This window comes from Dama dama, chromosome 21 (genome assembly GCF_033118175.1).
Source record: "Dama dama isolate Ldn47 chromosome 21, ASM3311817v1, whole genome shotgun sequence".
NCBI lineage: Eukaryota > Metazoa > Chordata > Mammalia > Artiodactyla > Cervidae > Dama > Dama dama.
Genome location: NC_083701.1, coordinates 61,956,298 through 61,974,664, shown reverse-complemented (window position 1 = coordinate 61,974,664; position 18,367 = coordinate 61,956,298).

Below are 18,367 nucleotides of genomic sequence, written 5' to 3'. Positions count from 1 at the left end.
GTCATAACTTTCCTTCCAAGGAGTAAGTGTCTTTTAATTTCATAGCTGCAATCACCATCTGCAGTGATTTTGGAGCCCTGAAAAATAATGTCTGCCACTGTTTCCACAGTTTCCGCATCTATTTGCCATGAAGTGATGGGACCAGATGCCATGATCTTAGTTTTCTGAATGTTGAGCTTTAAGCCAACTTTTTCACTCTCCTCTTTCACTTTCATCAAGAGGCTCTTTTGTTCTTCTTCACTTTCTGCCATAAGGGTGGTGTCATCTGCATATCTGAGGTTATTGATATTTCTCCCAGCAATCTTGATTCCAGCTTGTGCTTCATTCAGCCCAGCATTTCTCATGATGTACTATGCATATAAGTTAAATAAGCAGGGTGACAATATACAGCCTTGATGTACTTCTTTCCAATTTGGAACCAGTCTGTTTTTCCATGTCCAGTTTGAGCCGAAGTAGAGCTAAAGAAAGGCTGTCTGGAGGAGGCAGGCCTTGAGCCAGAATAAGATAAGCCTAACAGTAAGGGATAGGTCAGGAAACTCCAGGCTGGGAAAACAGCAGGAAGTTGGGTGTGGAGGTGGGAATGACCCTCATTACCTGATTACCCGTGCAGGCTCCAAGGTCAGACAGCACACACAGGAGGGCCCTGGCTGTGAGAGCGGGAAGAGGACAGTAATGTGGGGGGCAGAGGGGGGTGGGCTAGAAGAACTAACCCCTCTGCAGAATGCAGATGGAGGTGGGGGGGGGTGTGGAGTGAAGGGGGGCTCCTAACGGTGTCCGGTCCTCAGGTCTCAGCATGCGGTCCAGGCGCTGGCTCCCCTGAGGGCCAGCCTGGGGGAGGGGCAGCACGGGAAGGTTCTCACAGGGAAGCTGGGGCAGAGACACAGCCGGGGACTGTCAAGGTGCAGAGGGCTGAACCTGGAAATGAGGTGGGGAGGGGGGTGCTATGGGGGTTGCTGGGAGGGGGATGCAGGGAATGTGTGCAACTGAAGTCACATGTCAAAGAGTGCCAGCAAGTGCTTGCCCCTTGAAGCAGTGAGGGATGGGTGTCAGGACAAGCAGAGTCCCCCAGTGATTAACAGCAAACACAGGCCCTGACTGGGATGCACTCACATTTTGAACAATTAGAGAAAAAAACGTGACCCCCCCCCCCAAAAAAAAAATTTAATGAGTGTCACCCAATCTCCAAAATCACTGCAGATGGTGACTGCAGCCATGAAATTAAAAGATGCTTGCTCCTTGGAAGAAACGCTATGACCAACCTAGAGAGCATATTAAAAAGCAGAGACATTACTTTGCTGACAAAGGTCCATGACGTCAAAGCTATGCTTTTTCCAGTGGTCATGTATGGATGTGCTGCTGCTGCTGCTAAGTTGCTTCAGTCGTGTCCAACTCTGTGCGACCCCATAGACGGCAGCCCACCAGGCTCCTCCGTCCCTGGGATTCTCCAGGCAAGAACACTGGGGTGGGTTGCCATTTCCTTCTCCAATGCATGAAAGCGAAAAGTAAAAGTGAAGTCGCTCAGTCGTGTCTGACTCTTCATGACCCCATGGACTACAGCCTAACAGGCTCTTCTGTCCATGGGATTGTCCAGGCAAGAGTACTGGAGTGGGTTGCCATTGCCTTCTCCATATGGATGTGAGTTGGACTATAAAGAAAGCTGAGCACCAAAGAACTGATGCTTTTGAACTGTGGTGTTGAAGACTCTTGACAGTCCCTTAGAAAGCAAGGAGATCCAATCAGTCCATCCTAAAGGAAATCAGTCCTGAATATTCATTGGAAGGACTGATGCTGAAGCTGAAACTCCAGTACTTTGGCCACCTGATGTGAAGAACTGACTCATTTGAAAAGACCCTGATGCTGGGAAAGATTAAAGGTGGGAGGAGAAGGGGATGATAGAAGGTGAGATAGTTGGATGGCATCACCGATTCAATGAACATGAGTTTGAATAAACCCCAGGAGTTGGTGATGGATGAGGAAGCCTGGCATGCTGCAGTCCATGGGTTACAAGGAGTCGGACACGACTGAGCAACTGAACTGAACTGAACTGAACTTGGCAATAAGGAGTTCATGATTGGAGCCACAGTTAGCTCCTGGTCTTGTTTTTTGCTGACTGTATAAAGCTTCTCCATCTTTGGCTGCAAAGAATATAATCAATCTGATTTTGGTGTTGACCATCTGGTGATGTGCATGTGTAGAGTCTTCTTTGTGTTTTTGGAAGAGAGTGTTGGTTATGACCAGTGCATTCTCTTTGCAAAACTCTGTTAGCCTTTGCCCTGCTTCATTTTGTACTCCAAGGCCAAACTTGCCTGTTACTCCAGGTATCTCTTGACTTCCTACTTTTGCATTCCAGTCCCTATAATGAAAAGGACATCTTTTTTGAGTGTTAGTTCTAGAAGGTCTTGTAGGTCTTCATAGAACTGTTCAACTTCAGCTTCTTCAGCATTACTGGTTGGGGCATAGACTTGGATTACTGTGATATTGTATGGTTTGCCTTGGAAATGAACAGAGATCAATTTGAGATTGCCCCCAAGTACTGCATTTCAGACTCTTTTGTTGACTATGAGAGCTATACCATTTCTTCTAAGGGATTCTTGCCTACAGTAGTAGACATAATGGTCATCTGAGTTAAATTTGCCCATTCCAGTTCATTTTAGTTCACTGATACTTAAAATGTCAATGTTTACTCTTGCCATCTCCTATTTGACCACTTCCAATTTACCTTGATTCACCAGAGGTTTACCTTTACTTTTACCCAGAGGTTAAACAAATCAAAACAACAGGCTTCCTTTGAGGAGTTTGGAAAGAATGAAAACCCAAGGAAGAGCTGTCAGCATACAGGCCACTGTGGTACTGGTGGCTCATCACACCAGAGGCTCCTCATAAATCAGTCCCCCAAAGGCACCCCTGGAAAGCGGGAACACGGAGATCCTCAGTGGGGTCAGGAGCAGCTGGCCTCAAAGGGGCCCCAAGGGACTGTGTGTAAAGGACCTGCCAGCAGCAGCAACAGGCTTATCCAGACCCTCATGAGAAAGGCCTAAGACTTGGGAGCTTGGATCCTGAGAGACAGCCCTTGAGGTTGAACTCATGCCCTTGATGATCCCCCCCGTGACCTGGTGGGGAGGTGGGAAGAGCACATTTAAATGCATGTTAAATCAGTATGTGAATGACATTACAACGATGCTCATGGGTACAGATCTGTAAAGACTGACTCTTGTGGAAAGACATTTTCAAACTGGAGGGAAAAACAAGATCGTTTTCTCCAAAATATTCATTCAATAAATATTTACATAGGCATTACAAAGACAAACAAGGCCTACCTCCTGCCCTGCTGAGCTAATAAAATATGAGTGTGATTTTCCAAAGTAGAAATATGTATATCAAGAAGATGAAGGAGCAGTTCAATAAGGGAACAGCATTCAGGGAAGAGAAAGAAATGAAATGTATTAAAATTGAAAAACTTAATCATATGTGTACAACTAGTTCAATTATATTTCAGAATTGTTCCAAAAGTTTATTGCAAATCCTATTAACTTTCTAAACAATTTGGCTTGACGTAAATGACATCCTTGTGTACTCTGAGCAGCAGCCGAATTTTAACTGCCTGTAAAAGCCAAACAGTTGGGACTTCCCTGGTGGTCCAGTGCTTATGACTCTAAGCTTCCACTCAGACGGGTGTGAGTTCAGGGAACTAAGATCCCACTTGCTGCATGGTAACAAACAAAAAAGCTGTGCAATTCCTTCCCTGTCCCGGAGAAGGTATGAACCAGGTGTTGGCACTGAACCCTAGCTTGGTGGGTCCGAGATCAGATTTTCTGTGTCCCCAGAGGGTGGAGAAGGATGGAAAGGCTAAGAAGTGAGGACAGGAAGAAGGCTGGAGAACTAGGCTTTTATACTTGGGGAGGCTCTTGCTCTTCTTAAAAAGAATCGCAAATCCCCAGCACAGCTTAAGCACTTTCGTTAAAGCACACAATATGCAAGGTAAAATTAAGTTTAAAATACTATTTACAAAATTAAACATGCACTTACCCAGCACTTGTTCTCCTTGAAAACTTAGCTTTCATACGAAAACCTGCACACAGATATTTATAACAGCTTTATTCATAATTGCCCAAACCTGGAAGCAACCAAGAGGTCCTGTGGTAGGTGAATGGATAAACTGTGTTACCTCCAGACAATAGAGGAGTATTCAAGGATAAAAGAAGTGAGCCACTAAACCATGAAAAGACGTGGAGGAAACTTAAAGGTATATTCCTAAGTTAAAGAAGCCGATCTAAAAAATGCCTATGGGTTGTATAATTCCAACTACTATTAATATATGTGATATTCTAGAAAAGGTGAAATTATGGACAATAAAAAGGTTAATGGTGCCAGGGGTTGGTGTACCTGTTCTCTATAGAACTGTAGTGGTGGATATGTGTTGTTATACATTTGTCCAAACCTTAGAGTGTACAGCATCAAGAGTGACCCCTCATGTAAACTATGGACTCTAGGATTTCCCTGGTGATCCAGTAGCTAAGAGTCCATACTTCCAATGCAGGGGTCTGGGTTCCACCCTTGCTCAGGAAACTATATTCCACATGTCGCAATGAAGAACTTGAATGCTGCAACTAAAGATCCCATGTGTGGCAGTGAAGATGGAAGTTCCGTGTGCTGCAACAAAGACCCGGCACAGCCAAATAAATAAATAAAATAAGAAGTAAACTATGGACTTGAGTCAACAATAATGTATCAGTATTGGTTCATCAGTGATAAGGAATGTGATGCACAAACGCAAGGTGTTAATAAGAGGGGAAACTGGGGCAGTGGGGAAGGATACGGCAGCTCTGCATTTGCTGCTAAGGTTATTCGGTCCTCGGTCCTTTCATTTCAGCTCCCAAAGTGTCAAATCTAGTGGTTTGAGTGGCTAAAACAGAGCTATCAGTGCAGGTGACAGAAGTTATCCTCATTATTTCATTTGAACTAAGGGAGTAAGTTCATGGGGTTCTCCAGGCAAGAATACTGATGTGGTTTGCCATTGCCTTCTCCAGAGCACCAAAGAATTGATGCTTTTGAACTGTGGTGTTGGAGAAGACTCTTGAGAGTCCCTTGGACTGCAAGGAGATCCAATCAGTCCATCCTAAAGGAAATCAGACCTATTCATTGGAAGGACTGGTGCTGAAGCTGAAACTCCGATACTTTGGCCATCTGATGTGAAGAACTGACTCACTGGGAAAGACCCTGATGCTGGGAAAGATTGAGGGCAGGAGGAAAGGGGATGACAGAGGATGAGATGGTTGGATGGCATCACCGACTCGATGAACATGAGTTTGAGAGAGCTCCAGGAGTTGGTGATGGACAGGGAGGCCTGGTGTGCTGTAGTCCATGGGGTTGCAAAGAGTCAGACACGACTGAGTGACTGAACTGAACGGGTAAAGTGACTTCCCAGGTGGCCCTAGAAGTGAAAAATCTTCCTGCCAATTCAGGAGACATAAGAGATGTGGGTTCAATCCCTGGGTGGGGAGGATCCCCTGGAAGAGGGCATGGCAACCCACTCCAGTATTCTTGCCTGGAGAATCCTATGGACAGGAGCCTGGCAGACGGTCCATGGGGTAGAACAGAGTCGGACATAACTGAAGGGATTTAGCCCATTACACATAGTACACAGAGCAGTGAGTTATCACTGGTCCGCACTGACTGGCGGGGAGGTGGTGGGAAGCCAGCCCCGGAATTCTGACCTGCCAGGAGGGTTTGCATTCTGGTGCTTGGCCAATTCAGTGGCCTGCATGCTGGCTGTGGGTTCCTCAGTCTCCTGGCCCTCCCCTTCCCTGGTAGAAGATGAATGACAAGAAGCAGGGCTGATGAGGCAGGCTGGGTGGAGCCTGTGAGGAAGTTCCCAGGGTCTGACAGCTGTGGCTCTGGCCTGGAGTCCCAGGTCTCCCCTTACTCTTCTGTGAAATGGGGCAATAATAGTACTTACATTACGGGAATCGTGGAGGCAACAAGCGAGATGTGAGTTATAAGACGATGAGCACAAAACCTAGCATGCTGAAAAAGTTTAATATGTGTTTTATTAAAATAACATTTGTTTTATACTTACTGATTATTACTAAATTAAATTATAATTATAATAATTATTATTGTGATTATGCTTCCTTTCTCATGGGTTTTGGCAAGAAATACCCCCAAAGGACAGAATATGTAAAAATACCTGCTAGAGGTCAGGGCAGAGTTCACAGACAAGAAATGGCAGCTTTATTATTACAGTGTTATGTTATTTTGTTGACAGTTGTGACACAGCAAAGGACAAATATAGTTGCTTGAAAAACCCATGGGTAAATTCCTGCTGGGCTCTAACCATGAAGGATGCAGTGCTAAAAAGAAAAAAGTCCTCTGTTAAAAGAGTTACTAGAAAATCCCATTGGGTTTGCATTGTATTATTTAGCTCTGATGGGCAGGCTTCACCCAAGTTACAGGCACCTTGCTCTCTGGCTGCGTCCATACTCACTCCATTGGGAGCATCTTTTATGAGGCGACAGCACACGACTTCATAGATACGCAGCCCCGGACACAGATGAGCCACTGGGTCTAGGAAGGGAGATGACTGCTTTAATCACAGGCCTCCAAGGTGACCGACTGTCCTGGGCCCTAGCAGGCATGGCCTCTGCAGACTCTGCCTCGGGGGCAGAGATGACCTCTAGCCTCTGGGCTGCTGGGCCCACTGTCCTTGGCGTTTCTGGCTTTGGATTGTTGGGGTGCAGGAAGGAGAATGGGGGTGCCTGAGGATCAACTTCTGCTGCCGTGGAGGGCTTGCCTCCGTGCTCTGCACGCCCAGGACCCTTTTCAAATACCTGGTCCAAGGAGTGATATCAGACACAGAAGATGTCCAGCGGCATGTGCACAATCAAATCACTGGATTTTTCCATCCAGGCATCCAGGCATGAGGGCCCACCCTGTGACGAGTCAGCCTCTCACTGGCGAACAGGCTCCGTGACTCGGTCCCGGGTGTCTGGCTCTTCTGTGACTGTGAGGAAGATCTGCAAAGAGCGTTCACAGGGAAACCAGCTCCCGGCCATGGAAAACTCAGGGACGGACTATGATTTGCACTGAGCAGAGAAGACCAAGGTCCTTTCTCATCCCCAGCACTTCTGTGACTCTCTGGTGAGCAAAGAGAGGCACGGGGGTCTTAGTCAAAATGGGAGAGAACAAAGACCCGGTCTTTCCAGGGGCCTCGCTTCTCTGAATGTTGCTCCCCGGGGGACTGCTCTGGGAACTGTGTGACACGGGCTAAACATAAAAATCATAGCTAATGTTTAGGGTGTTTCCACTGTGCCAGGAGCCATAGCAACCTCTGCAGTAGAAATCAGCAGAGTTAATATTTAGCAGTTGTGCCTGTATTTACTGGAATTCATCTAACAGCTTAGCGCCAAAGCTGGTTATTAAGTGTTTTCAAAATCAGCCCTAGGTACTAGCAATGGTATCACAAATGTTTATATAGTCAAAAAACAACAAAGGTCTGTCTAGTTAAAGCTATGGTTTTTCATCTACGGATGTGAAAATTGGACCATAAAGAAGGGCTGAGTGCCAAAGAATTGATTCTTTAAAACTGCGGTGCTGGAGGAGACTCTTGAGAATCCTTTGGGCTGCAAGATCAAACCAGTCAATCCTAAAGGAAATTAACCCTGAATATTCATTAGAAGGACTGATGCTGAAGCTGAAGCTTCAATACTTTGGCCACTTGATGCAAAGAGCCGACTCAGTGGAAAAGACCCTGATGCTGGGAAAGATTGAGGGAAGGAGGAGAAGGGGACAACAGAGGGTGAGATGGTTGGATGACATAATTGACTCAATAGACATGAGTTTGAACAAACTCCAGGAGATAGTGAAGGACAGGGAAGCCTGGCGTGCTGCAGTCCTTGAGGTCACAGAGTTGGACACGACTGAGTGACTGAACAACAACTAGCATTGGTGTCTACTTTTCAGATTAGGAAATTGAGGTTGAGAAAGGGTGCCAGACTTGTCTGAGATCAGACAGCTTGTCTGTGCAGAGCCTGGATGCAAAGCCACGCTGAGTACAGATCTTGGTGCTTCACCTGTATGTACACTGTGTCCGAGCCCCAGAGTAAATACACCTGGGCGAGTGTGCTGTGTTCCTTGCAGAGACAAGGCTCCCACACCTGGACCCCCCGCACCCCTGTGCATGCAGCACAGCAAGCTGGGGTCAGTAGGGCATGGCTTGCTCTCTGTGCAGCAATCCCACAGCGGTGGGGGGAGCCAGGCTTCAGAAGTGCCAACTCTTCAATAAGAAAAGACCACCCAGCCTGAGAAGGAAGAGGGACACTGTTGGGAAAGGGAGAACCAAGAGAAATGAGGCAGGAGGGATGCCAGGCCTAAGACTTGTCCCCTTGGGAAAAAAGTCAAGTCTTGGAATCATCTTCTTGCAGGGTCATTCAGCTGGGATTTCTCGGACACACTCCTCCACATGCCAGTTATGTGCAGAGTACTGTGTTAAGTATTTTGCTTGCATTGTCTCATGTAATCCTAAAACAACCCAGTAGTTCACAGTAGTGGGTGAGTTACTACTAGTGTGCCCATTTTACAGATCAGGAAAGAGAGGCTGAGAGAAGTTAAAGGACACAGCAGATCTGACTGCTGTGTAAGCCCATGACGCTTATAATCTTTATTCTATACTGGCCCCCTTTTAGGGATTTCAGCAACAGAGAGAGCGTGGTTTTTGTACTGATTTGTTTTATACAGCTATATTTCTTCAGCACCTGCTAGGAACCAAGAACTTCCATTCATTTATTCAACTGATCTGTTAAACCTTACTATGTGCCCAGCCAAGGGTTGGGTGCTCACTGGGGAAGCTCAGCAGTGGTCCCTACCTCACAGGTCTTATTGCGTTGGTTGAGGCCGGAGGAAGGAAGAAGGGGAGAAGGCAGTAGGAAAGTTGGTTCACAGAACTGAGAGTTTCCTGTGAGCCAGACACTGTTCTGGGTGCCAAGTAATATGCCATTTCACCCTCTCAACAGACTATCAGGTGGATTACTCTTTTTTTTTATTGAAGTATAGTTGATTTACAGGATTATGTTAGTTTCAGATGTACAGCAGTGATTCAGTATTTTTTCAGATTATTCTCCCTTATAAGTTATTACAAGATAATGGCTATAGTTCCTTGTGTTATACAGAGTTTATTCATTTCTTATCTATTTTAACATAGTAGTTCTATCTATTAATCCAATACCCTGAAGTTGTCCCTCTCCCCTTCCCTTTCCTCTTTGGTAACCAGAAGTTTGCTTTCTAAGCCTGTGAGTCTGCTTTTCTTATATGTTCATTTGTATATTTTTTTAGATTCCACCTGTAAGTGATATCATAAGAGTATTTGTTTTCTCTAACTTCTTTCACTGAGCATAATAATCTCTAGCTTATCCACATTGCTGAAAATGGCAGTATTTCTTTTTTTCTTTCCAGCTAAGTATTATTCCATTGTGTGTGTGTATACATATATATACACATATGTATATACACACACACACACACACACACACACTTCTTCTTAATCCAATCATTTGCTGATGCATGCTTGTTGTTTCCATGTCTTGGCTATTGTAAATAGTGCTGTTATGAACACTGGGGTGGTGCATATAACCATATAATGTTTCAAGCTAGTGTTTTCATTGTTACATATTCAGGACTGCAACTGCTGGATCATATGGTAGTTCAGTTCTCAGTTTTTAAGGCATCTGCATGCCGTTCTCCACAGTGGCTGCACAAACTTACATTCCCAGCAACAGTGTAGGAGAGTTCCCTTAGACGACTCTTATTATCTGCTTTTCACAGATGAGCAAATAGACTCAGAAAAGTTTGGTAATTGGCCCCATCTTACATCCAGAACACAATGGAACTGGGTTTTGAATTCAGATATCATCTGATTCCAAAGCCTATGCTTTTTAACTGATGCTTTCTATTCCCTGCTTTTCATATGTACTGCATCACAGCTCCAAACCCGCAGAAGGCCACTATCAGCCCCACAAGACTAATAGGGAAACCCGGGCTCAGAGTTCAAAGCAGGTGGCCCAAGGCCTCTCTGGTTAGCCCAAGGGTCTGAACCCAGGGATTGTGGTGCTAGGTCAGGGCTGTGCTTGCTACCCCACATCGCCTCTCTGGGACACACACCTGGGCCCGGGGAAGCAGGAGATGAGGTGTCCCCGGCCCCCCAGCCTGGCCTCCTCCAAGCGCTGGTGGAATGAATGTCATGTGGCCGGACACTGGCTGACGTGTTTGGGGCTGGTGTCCAAGCATCTGGAGGGCTGTGGAAGCCGGGTGGGTGAAGAGCAGGGGCCTGAGGTGCGCCAGCAGGGGTGGGCGTCCAGGGAAGCCCCCCACCAAAGAAGGGGGCTGGGAACCATTGTGCTTTCTCCTGTACTGCGCATTCCCGAGCCATCCCCTGTGACTTCCACCATTTCCGTATGAGAAGACAGAGGCTGCTGATTCACAGTGAAAGGAAACGGCACAGGTCTGAAACTTCCTGTTTATCTGGTATCTGCTGCCATATCTGTGTTATGCAAATATCCTCGCTCCTGAAAAATGCAGGCGTGTACAAACACACACACGCAGACGCATGCGCGCACACACATGCACACACAACACACACACACACACACACACACACACACTCAGCCCTGTGCAGGTACCTATTAAGTTGAAAAATGATTCCATTAACATGACAGCCAGGGTACTGGGGGAAACTGCTGTAGGAATTTACGATCATTAAAATAGCAGGGTTTTCATTTGGTTCAAAGAGCTTAGCAGATGTTTGTACCAGGTAAGCCCTCGCTCTGGCTCCTGGCCCAGTGCTGGTCTGGTTTCTACCTGGCAGGGTCCCTTATGAGGGAGCTAGGGGATGCCTCACGAGGGAAGCAGGTGTGGGACAGGGTCTCATCCAACCTTCAGGCTCCTCTCCAGCCCGGGGAACTCCATTTCCTCCCAGCCTGGCTTTTCCCTGTGGGCTCCCGGGAGCTGCTACAGTGAGCCCAAGCCCACAGAGATAAAGACAGACATTGATGATTTTCTGTTGGTTCACCATGACCTTTTGCAGCTCTTTCTTCCAGAATAAGTTCAGGTCTGGGCCTAAGACAGCAACTTGCTGGGACGGTCTGTGCTTCCAGGGAGGCCTGAGACCCAGTCTCTGCTGCTGGCTGCCTCTCCACTCCCCTCGCCCCCTGCCCCCACCCGGGGAGGCTTTTTTACAAAGATGAATGTGAGCTTCAGTTTCATAGGTGAAAGTGAAAATGACATGTGACTTACAGAAAATTCTCAGAGATTCAAAAGAACTGTTCTTTGTCATGAGTTAAATAGCACTCTTCAAACGGCTGAATGCTTTTCTCATATTCCCAGCTGCCTGAATGAGGGGAAATAGATATAAATTGCTGCTAGAGAAAATCTGGTTAGCTGTCAATTAAAAAGAAATTTATTTTCACTCTTTGTTCTCTTCCTGCCCCCACCCCAAACCCTCACCTGGGCAGTGGGAGGGTGGCCTCTCCTCTCCCCGTGTAGAAAGGGATGAAGCTGAGTTTCCAGGGAGAGCATCCATCACTGGCTCAGAACTGGCTTCTCAGATTCCAGGCCAGTGCTCACCCCATTACCAAGGGGAGTGGCCCCGTATCAGGAGTGTGGGCTGGGACAGGTCAAGCAGAGTGGACATCTTGGTTCTGTTACTTACCAGCTGTGTGAGCTTGCCAAATCTCAGTTTTCTCACCTGTAGGATGGGGTTGTCATGCGTATGACAGAGGATATGGGTATAAAATATGCCTGGGGCTGGATCAGGGAGGCATCATAATGACCACATGCTCTGGAGATGCTCACTGATTTTTATTAGGTCCTCAGTCATGGCAAAGGGTCAGATAGGACCAGAAAGATCTCCAAAGAGTATCTCTAAAATCTGTCTTTCAGAGAAGTTTGCCTCAAAACCTGCTCCTGCTTTAGGGATGCTTTTAGGAAGCAAAAGGGTAGGATGAACGATGAAAATTTTTGTGAGAAAGATCCTCTCCACCCCTTGAGAGGGGCCAGTGTCTATTTCTACACTTATCCATGAACTTGACCTGACATGTCTTTGCTGGCTCAGGGTCTGAAGAAATGAGACATCAGCCTGTAGTTCTTCAGACCCGCAGATAGGAGACAAGTCAGGAGAGAAATGAGAACAAATGCTCCAGTGTCTAACCCACGTGAGCCAACTACAGACCCAGATTCAGCCCACCTGGCCACCGAGCACTTTCTGTGCCCCTGCCGAATGCCTGGAGTGCTGTCGCGTATTGGAGCGGGGAGACTTGTCACATGGGAATGACAGCCGTGTCTCTACTGCACGTCAGATATCGGCCTGGGCTCTTTAGAAATGGGGTTTCATTTAATGTTCCCGGGAGCCTCTTGGGTAGGCATGAGTATCCTCATTTATCAATGAGGCACAGAGACGTTAAGCTCCTTGCCCAAGGTCACACAGGCACAGGCTGGACTTGAATGAATGTCCGGTCAGCTGCAGTCTGTGTCTGCCACCCGCCTCTGTAGGAATGTCACACACACCCTTGGGCCTGGAGGAATTAAAAAGCAGGAGGTGAAAACAAGCTCTGGGAGTTGGTGATGGACAGGGAAGCCTGGTGTGCTGCAGTCCATGGGGTCGCAAAGAGTCGGACATGACTGAGCAACTGAACTGGACTGAAACACACAGCCCCAAACTCTGAAATAAGGATATAGGGGCCCAAGAGCCCCAAGGAGAACACGATCAAAAGAGCAGAAGGAGGCAGGGGTGACTTCATGGAGGAGGCGGGGTGGGGAGGGGATGGGGGCATCTCTGGGGGTTGGAAGGCGGGGCTGGGGAGGGAAACGAGAACAACGGCGGAACCTGTGGACCCTGAGACTGGACTCTGGTGGCACGGGGTCTTGTCAGAGGCCTCTTTCAGTTCCCCTGGAGCTAGGGACAGAGCCCTGGGAGGAGGCTGGGCCCTTGGGGAGTGTGTCAGCTGTGGGTCCCAGGCTCCCGCGAGTTCTCCCGGCCCCCTCTGACTCCCGCGCCTACTTGGGTGTTGGGTCTGGGCAGCTCTTGAGCGGATGGGCCAGGTATCTACTCTGCTGGCTGGGAGCCTGCCTCGCTGCTGGCTGAGGTCGGGGTCTCCCCTCGGGACACTGGCACAGTAAAGCAGGTCTTGCAAGTCAGTGGAGGCAGGCAGGTGCAGTTGGAGCAGGCACCCCAAGAAAAGAGGGATTGGAGTGAGGCCCTGGGACCTTAGAAGGGTGAGGACCTGAGAGGTGGGGGGCAGGCATAGCCCCTGTCTGCACAGAACCGAGCATGGTTGCCTCAGCAGGTGCCAAGGCCACAATCTAAAACCTGGGAGTTATGTTTTATTTGGCAGACACAACTGAGGACTTAAGTCCGGAAGACAGCCTCTTGGACAGGGAGCTCCCAGGGGGTGCGGGAGGAGCCAGGATATAGGAATTATGCAAAAAAAAAAAAAAAAAAAATCAGGTAGTCAGAACGTCAAAAGATGACTGTTAATTAAAGAAAACCAGACATTTCAAGTTAATGAACTTAGCGGTTTTCCATGTATGGGAAGATGCAAGAGTCTGGGCTCACTGAAATCATTGCTTTGCTCGGCACCTTGGCTGTCTGGAGCCTGGAGCCTTACTCTTCATCCTGATCCCCTCTGAGTGCACAGTCAGGGGTGCCTGCTGGTTTGATGGGCTCCAGGCAACATTCTTTGTTCAGTAATAGGGAAAGGCAACCTTTTTCATGCACACTTACACGGCCGTAGCCCTCCCGGATGGGCACGGTCTTAGCAGCCGTGCTGAGACTCTGGCTGTGCTCATCGGAGGCTGCAGGTGTTGACAGCTGGGGCAGAGCAGGAGAGGGAAAACACAGTCCAAGGGAGACTCTTTGACTGCCCCCACCTGTTCCTCCTCCCTTCTGCCCACCTTGAGGAGTCGAGGCCAGAATTCTAGGGGCCAGGATCCACTCCTCTCCCATTCAGCACAATCAAGTACCTGGTCCCCTCCACCTCTAACCTGTCCCCCGCATCCCACCATCTTATCCAAGCACGATTTTCTCTGGCTTGGCCACGGCCATGGGCCGCCCACCTTGTAACTCCCCCCCCCCACCCCCGCCATTTCCACCTTGGCCTTTTCCAAGTGTAAGTGATAAAACATAAATCAAATCCCCTTCACCCTTGCTTCATCTTGCTTCCCGAGGGGGAAAAGACAAACTCGCCATCGTGGTCCCAGGGGTCCTCCTTGATAGCCCCTTCCTGTGCTCATCACTCACTCATTCATTCATTCATCCAACACACATTCACTGAAGCACTAACACATACTCTTTTTAGACCCTGGGGGCAGTGACAAAATAGGGAAAAAACCCTGATCTCTTGGAAGGAAGTTTTTGGTGGAGGGAGGGGAGACAATCAGTAAACCAATAGACAAGATGGTAAATGGTAAAACTAGGGAGAATAGAGAACAAGGGCGGAGCGAGGGAGTCGGGGTCTGGGGAGGGGGAGTGTCCAGGGGAAGGCGGCCTCGAGAAGGTGACGGTTGAAGGAAGACCTGAAGGAAGTGAGAAGTGGGTCATGAGGGGGTGCAGGGGAAACTCCTTCCTGCTGAAAAAACAGCAGTTGTGTCCTGAATGGGAGCACGCCAGGATGCTTGGCATATTTTTAAGGGACACCCTGTCTCCTGCTGGTCACTATCAGATATTTTTTATCACAGTGCTTCCACAATTTATGATTGTATATTTTTTTAAAGATGATACTCAATAAGATGTCTTAGAGTCTTCCCTCAATAAGCTGTCAGCTGTCTACAATCAGTGATGCATCTCTCTGACACCTGAATCATTCATTTGGCATTGTTGGCACAGGGCTTGGTGTCTCGAAGGTATTCAGTAAACTTGTGTTAAATGAGGCAATATACCTGGCAGCTGGCACTGTGAGGAGGACATGTGAGGAGTCCCTTTGGGGGTTTCCAGAAAATGCCTGGGACACTCTGAAGGGGGTGGAGGTCTATGTGAGCGGGTGGTCCTGTGTGTGGAGGGGATGGGGCGCATCGCTGTGAGGTGGGTGTTACTATGACACCACTGGTGATCGGCTTTTTTTTTTTTTTAATTGGAGGATAATTGCTTTACAGTGTTGTGTTGGTTCTGCCATACCAGACTGACTCTTCTCTGAGCTGTCCTTTTTTGTTCCAACAGCTCTCCCACCAGTGGCAGAGGACAGTTTCAACTCATTTAGGCCCCTCCTTCTCCCAGCCACTGGTATGGAAAACTTGAGAAGCAAATTCTACTTTACAAGAATTTCTTGCAGACCCTGGAGACAGGCTCATTCTTTTTTGTGAAGGTCCCACCCAACTAGCAGTAGGAATGTTAAATATTGATAAGCAGGAGAAGATAAAAATCTCATCACCTTCCAAGGCCTGGAATTTCCCCATTCCTGAGCCCAGGCCTCCCTGTCTGAGAGATAGACTGCCAGTGCCAACTCTATACCCAGTCTCCCCTACTGCCTTATTGAACTGTGGTGTTGGAGAAGACTCTTGAGAGTTCCTTGGGCTGCAAGGAGATCAAACCAATCAATCCTAAAGGAAATCAATTCTGGATATTCATTGGAAGGACTGATGCTCAAGTTGAAGCTCTAATACTTTGGCCACCTGATGCGAAGAGCCAACTCATTGGAAAAGATCCTGATGCTGTGAAAGAGGAAGGAAGAGAAGGGGGTTACAGAGGATAAGATGGTTGGATCGCATCATCGACTCAATGGACATGAGTTTGAGCAAATCCTGGGAGATAGTGAAGGACAGGGAAGCCTGGCGTGCTGCAGTCCCCGGGCTCACAAAGAGCCAGAGATGACTTAGTAACTGAACAACAGCAACTTTCAGCCAGGCCTTAGTCTAAACAATCTCATATAACACCAACATCAGGCATGGCCATTCGGTGCCTGTGAGGCCATAAAGTGAGTCAAATGGACCACTTCATAAGTTTATCTAAATGCAGACAAAACCAAGCACAAAATACTGAACATCTCCTTCCCCTGGCTAATATGAATGACAGCTGCTTCTTTATCAATTGTGACTTTAGCTTTGATCTAGTCTACCCTCCTTACAGATAAGACTTCCAAGGTGCCCGACCATAAAGTTGTCCCGTTTCCTGACAGAAGTCAGTCCAGAGCAAAGCCCTGCTTTCTTGGGCCCTCCTTAAATTCACCTAACCAAAGTCCAAGTCCACGGCGTGAGCCATCTCCTTAGCTGCAGTAAGTGATTAGGCCAACTTGTTCAACTACAGGCATTCAAGTAAATCACGCAGGGGTTAGTTACAAGACAGACTGCGGTTCTGCATGATAGAACACTTGCTCTAACTCATCCCCAGCAATGGAGCATTGGGCCACGTGTTGAGTAGCAAGGCAGTCAAGAATAGTGGATTCCAATGCTAGAAACACTTGAGTTTGACCACTGGGCCCCACTGTGAACCCTGGACTGCTTTCTAGAGAAAACACACCTGTATTTCAGTAAGTCACTGCTACTTGGGTTTCTGTTTCCAGCAGTTAACACAGTACACTGTCCTTAGACAGACTTGTGGTCCCAGCTGACAGGGCCTTGTGGTGACCCAGCGTGTGCAGGCCTGAACTGAGCTTGGGGAATGGTTGATCAAAATATGTTGTCTTGGAGGCAACATTTTGAGCAATCAGAGAAACCACGTCATTCCACTTAGTGGACTGGTTGAAAATCCTCCAGTGGTCCCCAGCTGCTCTTGGGCTCAAGGACCGGAAACATGGGAGGTTCCAAACCCAGCCTCGGGCTGAGGCTGTCTGGGCCTCGCCCCTCCTCACCCTCCCTGTCTCACCACCCTCACCTAACAGCACCTCCGCGCCTTCGCTGTTCCTTCAGCCACGGCCCTTTCCCCTCCCTCCCCTCCTCCCTGGTCAACGGCTAGGTCTTCCTCAGCTCAGTGTCCTGACCCCCTGAGGCTGCCCCAGGTCTTCTTTATGCTCCCAGGCAGCACCCCCCAACCCTCGCTCTTTCTCAGGACACCTCACATTTCTTTATTTCGTGTTCCTCTCTCTTTCCATTGGTCGTCACTGCCTACAGGCCTGGAACCACGTTCTCTTCATCATCACCTCCCCTTAATAGTCCGCAACACTCAGTAATTACAAAACTAAACTGAAGGCTCCAGTCCCCCATGGCTTGCCCCTTAACCTCTATCCAGCTGGACGAAGGTTAGAAAAGAATAGTGAAAGAAACCTTCTTCACTTCACAATGTTTCTCCTTTTCAGCCTGTGTGAAATCGGGGGACTCCAGGGGGTTTAGGTGTGAAATTGGGGCACCCCACGGGGTTTAGAGGTCAAGCTCTAGGTCATACTTCCCCCTGGAAACTTGGCCCCCAAGAAAAACGTAGGCTTCTGAAAAACCACAGGTGCATGAATTAGTGTTTAGTAAATGACTCTTAAACTGAAAGTTGGGATTCGTCTAAATCTGGGCTTCTTGTGCTTGAATATGTTTATAAATCAGCTGAATAGCAAATGCATTTTAGCCCCAGGGTGAGTTCCACACGCGGAGACCTGAGCACTGGCATCACCTGGCAGCTGCTTGCAAATACGAATTCTTGGAACTCCCCATGGATCCTACTGAATCAGAATCTCTAGGGGTGCGATCCAGGCATCAGTATAAATCTCCAGGTGATCAAACTCAGGCTCCCAGACACAACAAAAGAACGGTTAGTTGTAGTAATAGCTCCCACCTAAGCAAGTGGGCTTACACTGTACATCCCTTATTTTTCCAATCTTACAACAGCTGAAGGGAAGCTGTTGAAAATAGACTTTTAAAAACCACAGAAAGAGAAATGCTAATGATAATACCTGTATAGTGATGGTGACAATGGCAACAGTGGTATACACTCTGTGCGCTGGGGTCTGTAACTATATGACTGTGCCTGGGGAAAGCTTTGTAAGGAAATAAGCTAAAATGCTCACCGTAGCTGGTTTAGGAGTAATTCTCCCCCTCTTCTCTAAGTTAAAAAAATTAATTTTTGTATTATTTATATAATAGAAAGATGCAAGCAAGTGTGCTAAGTGGCCTCAGTCCTGTCTGACTTTGCGACCACATGGACTGTAGCTGCCAATCCTCTGTCCGTGGGATTCTCCAGACAAGAATACTAGAGTGGGTTGCCGTGCCCTCCTCCAGGGGATCTTCCCAACCCAGGGAGCGAATCCAGGTCTCCTGCATTGCAGGTGAATTCTTTACCATACGGGCCACCAGGGAAGCCAATAACACAACAATATGTGCATTCAACTGAAAATTCTGTTCTTATTCCACACTATCAGGGACAGAAGGGGCTGGGGGTTGGGATGGTTTGGTAGCCTCCACAGCACCA